Genomic DNA, 9,521 nt, shown 5'->3' on the forward strand with positions numbered 1-9,521 from the left:
AAATTAAAAAAAAAAACTAGAAAGTGAACAAATTAAAAATCCTCAGATGAAGACTAAATTGGAGATCCTAAAAATCAAAGGAGAAATTAATAAAATTGAAAGACAAAGAACTATTGATTTAATAAATAAGACCAGAAGCTGGTACTTTGAAAAAACAAATAAAATAGACAAAGTACTAGTCAGTCTAATTTAAAAAAGGAAAGAAATAAACCAAATTCACAGTATCCAAGATGAAAAGGGAGACCTCACCTCTAATGAAGAGGAAATTAAGGCAATCATTAAAAACTACTATGCCCAATTATATGGCAACAAATATGGCAATCTAGATGATATGGATGAATACTTACAAAAATATAAATTGCCTAGACTAAAAGAGGAAGAAATAAATTACCTTAACAATCCCATATCAGAAAAAGAAATTAAACAAACCATCAAAGAACTCCCTAAGAGAAAATCTCCAGGTCCAGATGGAATCACAAGTGAATTCTATCAAACATTCAAAGAACAACTAATCCCAATATTAAAAAAAACTATTTGACAGAATAAGCAAAGACGGAGTTCTACCAAATTCATTTTATGACACAAATATGTTACTGATCCCAAAGCCAGGCAGGTCAAAAACAGAGAAAAAAACTATAGACCAATCTAATGAATATAGACACAAAAATCTTAAATAGGATACGAGCAAAAAGACTCCAGCAAGTCATCAAAAGGGTCATCCACTATGACCAGGCAGGATTCATACCAGGAATGCAAGGATGGTTCAATATTAGGAAAACCATCCACATAATTGACCATATTAACAAGCAAACTGACAAAAATCACATGATTATCTCAATAGATGCAGAAAAAGCCTTTGATAAAATACAACACCCATTCCTATTGAAAACACTAGAAAGTATAGGAATAGAAGGGCCTTTCCTAAAAATAACGAACAATGTCTATCTAAAATCATCAGCAAACATCATCTACAATGGGGATAAACTAGAAACCTTCCCAATAAGATCAGGAGTGAAACAATGATGCCCATTCTCACCTCTATTATTTAACATTGTAATAGAAACAATAGCAATAGCAATTAGAGAAGAAAAAGAAATTGAAGGTATTAAAACTGGCAAACAAGAGACCAAGCTTTCACTCTTTGCGCATTATATGACGATCTACTTAAGGAATCCTAGAGAATCAACCAAAAAGTTACTCAAAATAATCAACAACTTTAGCAAAGTTGCAGGATACAAAATAAACCCGCATAAGTCATCAGCATTTCTATATATCTCTAAGCCATTTCAGCAGCAAGAGAAATACCATTTAAAATCAGCCTAGACAATATAAAATACTTAGGAATCTATCTGCCGAGACAAACACTGGAACTATATGAACACAACTACAAAATGCTTTCCATACAGTTAAAACTAAATCTAAACAATTGGAAAAATATTGATTGCTCATTGGTGGCATGAGCTAACATAATAAAAATGACAATCCTACCCAAATTAATTTACTTATTTAGTCCCATACCCATTGAACTACCAAAAAAATTCTTTACTGAATTAGAAAAAAGCCATAACTAAGTTCATTTGGAAGAACAAAAGATCAAGGATATCCAGGGAAATCATGAAAAAAAATGCAAAGGAAGGAGAACTTGCAGTCCCAGATCTCAGACTATACTATAAAGAAGTAGTTATCAAAACAATTTGGTACTGGCTAAGAGACAGAAAGGAGGATCAGTGGAATAGACTTGTCGTAAATGATCTCAGCAAGACAGTTTATGACAAACCCAACAATCACAGTTTTTGGGACAAAAATCCATTATTTGTTAAAAACTGCTGGGAAAATTGGAAGACAGTGTGGGAGAGATTACGTTTGGATCAACATCTCACACCCTACACTAAGATAAATTCAGAATGGCTGAATTACTTGAACATAAAAAAGGAAACTATAAGTAAATTAGATGAACACAGAATAGTATACATGTCAGACCTTTGGGAAGGGAAAGATTTTAAAACTAAGCAAGACTTAGAAATAGTCACAAAATGTAAAATAAATAATTTTGACTACATCAAAGTAAAAAGGTTTTGCACAAACAAAACCAATGTAACTAAAATCAGAAGGGTAGCAACAAATTGGGATAAAATCTTCATAAAAACCTCTGACAAAGGTTTAATTACTCAAATTTACAAAGAGCTAAATCAATTGTACAAAAAAATCAAGCCATTCTCCAATTGATAAATGGGCAAGGGACATGAATAGGTAGTTCTCAGCCAAAGAAATCAAAACTATTAATAAGCACATGAAAGAGTGTTCTACATCTCTTATAATCAGAGAGATGCAAATCAAAACAACTCTGAGGTACCACCTCACACCTAGGAGATTGGCTAACATGACAGTTATGGAAAGTAATGAATGCTGGAGGGATTATGGAAAAGTAGGGACACTACTTCAATGCTGGTGGAGTTGTGAATTGATCCAACCATTCTGGAGGGCAATTTGGAACTATGCCCAAAGGGCGATAAAAGACTGTCTGCCCTTTGATCCAGCCATGGCACTGCTGGGTTTATACCCCAAAGAGATAATAAGGAAAAAGTGTACAAGAATATTCATAGCAGCTCTCTTTGTGGTGGCCAAAAATTGGAAAATGAGGGGATACCCTTCAATTGGGGAATGGATGAACAAATTGTGGTATATGTTGGTGATGGAATACTATTGTGCTAAAAGGAATAATAGAGGAGGAAATACATGGAGACTGGAACAATCTCCAGGAAGTGATGCAGATCGAAAGGAGCAGAACCAGGAAAACATTGTACACAGAGATTGATCCACTGTGGTACAATCGAAGGTAATGGACTTCTCCATTAGTGTCAATGCAGTGTCCCTGAACAATCTGCAGGGATCTAAAAAACACTATCCACAAGCAGAGGATAAACTGTGGGAGTAAAAACACAGATGAAAAGCAACAGCTTGACTACATGGGTGGACGGGATATGATTGGGGAGAGGCTCTAAATGAACATTCTAATGCAAATACCAACAACATGGAAATGGGTTCGAATCAAGAACACATGTGATGCCCAGTGGAATTGCAAGTCGGCTATGGGAGAGGTGGTGGGAGGGGGGGAGGGAAGAAAAGAAAATGATCTTTGTTTCTAATGAATAATGTTTGGAAATGACCAAATAAAATAATGTTAAAAATAATAATAAATGAATAAATAAATGAATAAATAAAAATAAAAAACATTTTAAAAATAATAAAATCACCATAGACAATATAAAATGCTTAGGAATCTATCTGCCGAGACAAACACAGGAACTATATGAACACAACTACAAAACACTCTCCATACAGTTAAAACTAGATCTAAACAATTGGAAAAACCTTGATTGCTCAGGGGTGGGACGAGTTAACATAATAAAAATGACAATCCTACCCAAATTAATTTACTTATTTAGTCCCATACCCATTGAACTACCAAAAAAATTCTTTACTGAATTAGAAAAAACCACAACTACGTTCATTTGAAAGAACAAAATATCAAGGATATCCAAGGAAATCATGAAAAAAAAATGCAAAGGAAGGAGGACTTGCAGTCCCAGATGTCAAACTATACTATAAAGAAGTGGTCATCAAAACAATTTGGTACTGGCTATGAGACAGAAAGGATGATCAGTGGAATAGACTGGGGGCAAGCAACCTCAGCAAGACAGTCTATGACAAACCAAAAGACCATAGCTTTGGGGACAAAAATCCACTATTTCATAAAAACTGCTGGGAAATTAAAAGTCAGTGTGGGAGAGATTAGGTTTGGATCAACACCTCGCACCCTACATGAAGATAAATTCAGAATGGCTGAATTACTTGAACATAAAGAAGGAAACTATAAGTAAATTGGGTGAACACGGAATAGTATACATATCAGACCTTTGCAAGGGAAAGATTTTAAAACCAAGCAAGACTTAGAAAGAGTCACAAAATGTAAAATAAATAATTTTGACTACATCAACTTAAAAATGTTTTGTACAAAGAAAACCAATGTAACTAAAATCAGAAGTGAAGCAACAAATTGGGAAACAATCTTCATAAAAACCTCTGACAAAGGTTTAGTTACTCAAATTTATAGAGAGCTAAATCAATTGTACAAAAAATTAAGCCATTTTCCAATTGATAAATGGGCAAGGGACAGTGGGCCGTTTTCAGATGAAGAAATCAAAACTATTAATAGGCACATGAAAAAGTGTTCTAAATCTCTTATAATAAGAGAGATGCAAATCTAAACAACTCTGAGGTATCACCTCACACCTAGCAGATTGGCTAACATGATAGTTATGGAAAGTAATGAATGCTGGAGGGGCTGTGGCAAAGTAGGTACACTACTTCATTGCTGGTGGAGTTGTGAATTGATCCAACCATTCTGGAGGGCAATTTGGAACTATGCCCAAAGGGCGATAAAAGACTGTCTGCCCTTTGATCCAGCCATAGCACTGCTGGGTTTATACCCCAAAGAGATAATAAGGAAAAAGAATTGTACAAGATTATTCATAGCTGCGCTCTTTGTGGTGGCCAAAAATTGGAAAATGAGGGGATGTCCTTCAGTTGGGGAATGTCTGAACAAATTGTGATATATTTTGGTGATGGAATAGTATTGTGCTAAAAGGAATAATAAAGTGGAGGAACTCCATGGAGACTGGAACAATCTCCAAAAGTGATGCAGAGTGAGAGGAGCAGAACCATGAAAACATTGTACACAGCGACTGATACATTGTGGTACAATCGAATGTAATGGACTTCTCCATTAATGTCAATGCAATGTCCTGAACAATCTGCAGGGATCTAGTAGAAAAAACACTAACCACAAGCAGAGGAGTAAAAACACTGAGGAAAAGCAACTGCTTCACTACAGATGTTGAAGGGATATGATTGAGGAGTGACTTTAAATGAACACCCTAATGCAAATACCAACAACATGGAAATGGGTTCGAATCAAGGACACATGTGATACCCAGAAGAATCATGCATCGGCTATGGGAGGGGTGTTGGTGGTGGTGGGGGGGAGGAAAAGAAAATGATCTTTGTTTCCAATGAATAATGTCTGAAAATGACCAAATAAAATAATGTTTAAAAGGAAAAAAAAATGTGTGTGTTTGTTTTAAAATACAACATATACTTAAGTTAGAGTTTTGGGAGGTCTAAATTCATGGTTTCATCTGTGTATAAAACACCCCAGGTGTAGAAGCTCCATCCACCAAATCATATCTGAAATTTATTTGTAACTTGTAGTCTTAGAGCATTTTCTGGGTCACTAGGTAGCTTGCCAGTGGTTACATAACCAGAATACATCAGAGGCAATTCTTGAGTCTATGTCGTCTTAACTCCAAAATCAGCTTGACTACACTGACTGACTTTCTAGAAGAGATTTACTTATATTAACTGGATTTATCATCATGATCATCATTGATATTTTAGTTTTGTCCAGTATTTTAGGTCTCAGAAAATGATCTAGAAGTACAACCAGCTTTCAATTATCCAACTCAATTGAAATTACCACAAATAAGAAGAATAAATAAAATTCAGGGGGAAATGATAAATATTATTTTCAATCAGAAGTATGTTGTCTTGCCTGAGAAGCCAGTTCTCAAATAGTTAGGTAGAGCACATTATATGCACAAAAATTTGTATTTTGTGACCTAAATGATCTGGAAGGCTGAATTCCTGGTTCCTTTTTTACCTCTCGTGCTCCATCCATGCATAATGCTGAATCACTTTGGTTTTTAATCTCCCACTATGGAAGTTTAAAGTCTAATATATGATCTTATTTGTAGTCTGGGAAAATCACTGGAGAATATTTTTTAAAAAAGGTCTTTAATAACCATAACAATAATCATGTATTTTAACTTTTTTTAAAAAAAAATTCAATTTATGGTTAAGATCTCAGAGGAATACTCATATATTCATAGAATTCACACATAAAAAGGACCTTGGATTTCTCCTATTCCACTACTCTTAAAGATGACAAAATTGGCTACAATTGAGGCAAAGTGACTTGTCTAAAGGTAAGTAAATGAGCCAAAAGAAAAGACCAAAAGTCCATTTTTTCTAACTCCTAGACAAGTATTTTTGTTTAATCTCTTCTTTCATAATAAAGCCATAGAATTTTAGAGCCAGAAGAAACTTTAGGGATGTGTCTAATATGACTTCCTCCATCAATGGTATTAGGGTTTTATTATCTGAATACGTTAATTGTTTTAGGATTTTCAAGAAAAAGAGCACAAACTTGAAGATAGAGGTACTACAGGTTTGAATTGTGCCAGATTTGACACAGTCTGGTCTGAGAACTCAGATTTGAGACTAGAATAAAATACGATTTTCTAATGAGGCTGAAGAGCACTGACTCCACATAGACTGACCTCTTTTATGTTGAGGCAACCAAAAGTCATGCCAAAGGTTTAAGCCTAAGCTTCCTATACCAATCAACTTTCAGATAAAGCTACCTTGCAATTTAGAGAAAGAATTACTTTAGCTTGCATTACAGGCGACTCTGCTAGATATTGTTTCTACTATCATCCTTTTATTGTAAGGCCCTAAAAGTTTTCTAAAAGATCATTTGCCATTGAAATGGTATGAGTCATTACTAGAGATCTCTGCTCTTAGGGAGACAAGAAACCAGGCATAAGAAGAATTGGCAGGTTTTTTTTTTTGAAACATAAAATTCAAAGGGCGCTAAAAGACTGTCTGCCCTTTTATCCAGCCACAGCACTGCTGGGTTTGTACCCCAAAGAGATAATAAGGAAAAAGAGCTGTACAAGAATATTCATAGCTGCGCTCTTTGTGATGGCAAAAAAATGGAAAATGAGGGGATGCCCTTCAATTGGGGAATGGCTGAACAAATTGTGGTATATGTTGGTGATGGAATGCTATTGTGCCAAGAGGAATCATAAAGTGGAAGAATTCCATGGAGTCTGGAACAACCTCCAGGAAGTGATGCAGAGCGAAAGGAGCAGAACCAGGAAAACATTGTACACAGAGACTGATACACTGTGGTACAATTGAAGGTAATGGACTTCTCCATTAGTATCAATGCAATGACCCTGAACAACTCAGAGGAACCTATGAGAAAAACCACTATCCACATCCAGAGGAAACACTGAAGGAGTATAAACACTGAAGAAAAACAACTACCTGAATACATGGGTTGAAAGGGATATGACTGGGGATGTAGACTCTAAATGAACGCCCTAGTGCAAATATCAACAACATGGAAATAGATTTTGATCAAGGACACAAGTAATACCCATTGAAATTGCATGTCAGCTATGGGAAAGGTGGGGGAGGGGGTGGAGGGAAAGAATATGATTCTTGTAACCAAGGAATAATGTTCTAAATTGACTAAATAAAATAAAAAATAGATTAAAAAGATAGCTAAAGTAAATTAAATTAAATTTTAAAAAATAGTGGCCCCTTAAAGAATGATTGAATATGGAAGAAAACAAAACAGTAAGCACAAGCTTTGTCTCTCTCCTGGAAGGGCCTAGCGCTGTTTCTAATGACCTAGTGAAGACAAATTATTGTAATGTGTCTAGTGACAATGACCAGAAGCAGTCTTGGGTACACGAAGGCTGGATATATCACCATATGGTGATTCTCATCATGGTTCAGTTTCATCCTTAGAATGTATCTGAGAATCAATCAATAATCAATCAATAAATATTTATTAAGTGCCAGGCACTGTATCCCTGAGGATACAAAAAGAGGCAAAGAGCTCATAGTCTAATGGGGGAGGCAACAAGCAAACAAATGTATATAAATAAACTAAACACAAGATAATTAGGAAATAGTTGAAAGAAGGAAGCCACTAGAATTGAGTGGCTTGGAAAGGCTTCCTACAGAAGTTGGGATTTTCATTGGGATTTAAAGGAAGACACAGAAACCAGTGAATGGAGATGAGGAGGAAAAGCATTCCAGGCATGTGAAATAGACAGAGAAAATGCCTGGAGGGCCAGCTAAGTGGCTTCTTGGATAGAAAGTCAGGTCTGGAGATAGAAAGTCCTAGGTTCAAGTCTGATGTCAGACACTTCTGAGCTCTGTGACTGGGCAAGACTTAACTCCAATTGCCTAGCCCTTACCTCTCTTCTGCCTTAGAACTGACACTTAGTACTGATTCTAAGACAGAAGGTAAGGGTTTAATGTAAGAAAATGCCTGGAGCTGAGAGTTGGAGTCTCTTGTTCATGAAATACCAAAGAGGACAATATCACTAGATCAAAGAGTACATAGTAGGAAATAAGATGAAAGAATACAAGGAAAATTAGGTTGGTATTAAGTGCTTTGAATGCCAAACAAAAAAAAATTGTATTTGATCCAGAAAGTGATATGAAGCTCCTGGATGTTATTGAGTAGGGAATAGGATGATGATTGGAATTGTACTTTAGGAAAATTACTTTAGTGGCTGAACAGAGGATGGATTTGAGTCAAAAGACTTAAGGTAGGCACCAGGAGGACTATTCCAGTGTTGTAGGTGTGAAGCAATGAGGGCCTGCCTAAGAATAGTGATAGTGTCAAAAAAGAAAAGGGGTCATATTGAAGAGATGTTGGAAAAATAAGCACAATAGGCCTTGTCAATATGTAAAATATAGGAGTGGAAAAAGAGAGAAAGACAGGGAAAGAGAGAATGAGGAGTCACAGATATCTTTCAGCTTGGAAGCCCGAGGGATTTAGATAATGATATTGCCTTCAAGAGTACTAAGAAAGGCAGAGATGAGGGAGGTAGTTTTCAGGGAAAATAATGAGCTTGGTTTTGGATATATTAAGTTTAAAATCTACTATACACACAGATATCTAATTTGAGATGTCTAAAGCAATTGGAAATGTGAGATTAGAACTCAGCAGAGAGTTAGGACAGGAGAGATAGATTTAAGAACAATTATAAAATAGTAATTTAATACAAGAGATCACCAAGTAAAGTCATATAGAAGGAGAAGAAAACATCCAGGACAGATCCCTGAGATACACCTAAGGTTAAAGTGCTTGATCTGGATGAGGATAAAGAAAAGAAAGAGTAAGAAAGAAGTCATATAAGTAGGAGAACTAGGAGAAAGTGATCTCAAAAACAGAGAAAAGGGAGATGACCAGTGTCAAAAGCAGCTATGTGTGGAAAATAACGACTGAGAAAAGGCCACTATATTTGGCAATTAAGAAATTATTGGTAATTTTGGAGAGAATAGTTTTGGAGAAATGATGAGATTAGAAACTGGATCATGAGGTATTAAGAAGAGTTTGAGAGGAAAGAACAAAGAGGTACTTAGGAGTCTGAATTTTTTATGTAGTCTGTCTTAATTCCATACACAAATCCTTGCCCCATACCACTGTTCTCTCAATGTTTACTAATATACCAGAAAGGACATACTCCTCTCTGTAAATATCAATGAGAGATAATACCAAACCCTCTTCCTAAGGCCCACACCCTTATAAAAACTCTTTCCCAGGCTCTCTTACGTACTACTGGGCCACATTCCAAATTCCCATCTTCTCTGTT

The sequence above is a fragment of the Monodelphis domestica genome, chromosome 1 (genome assembly GCF_027887165.1).
Source record: "Monodelphis domestica isolate mMonDom1 chromosome 1, mMonDom1.pri, whole genome shotgun sequence".
In the NCBI taxonomy this organism is placed as follows: domain Eukaryota; kingdom Metazoa; phylum Chordata; class Mammalia; order Didelphimorphia; family Didelphidae; genus Monodelphis; species Monodelphis domestica.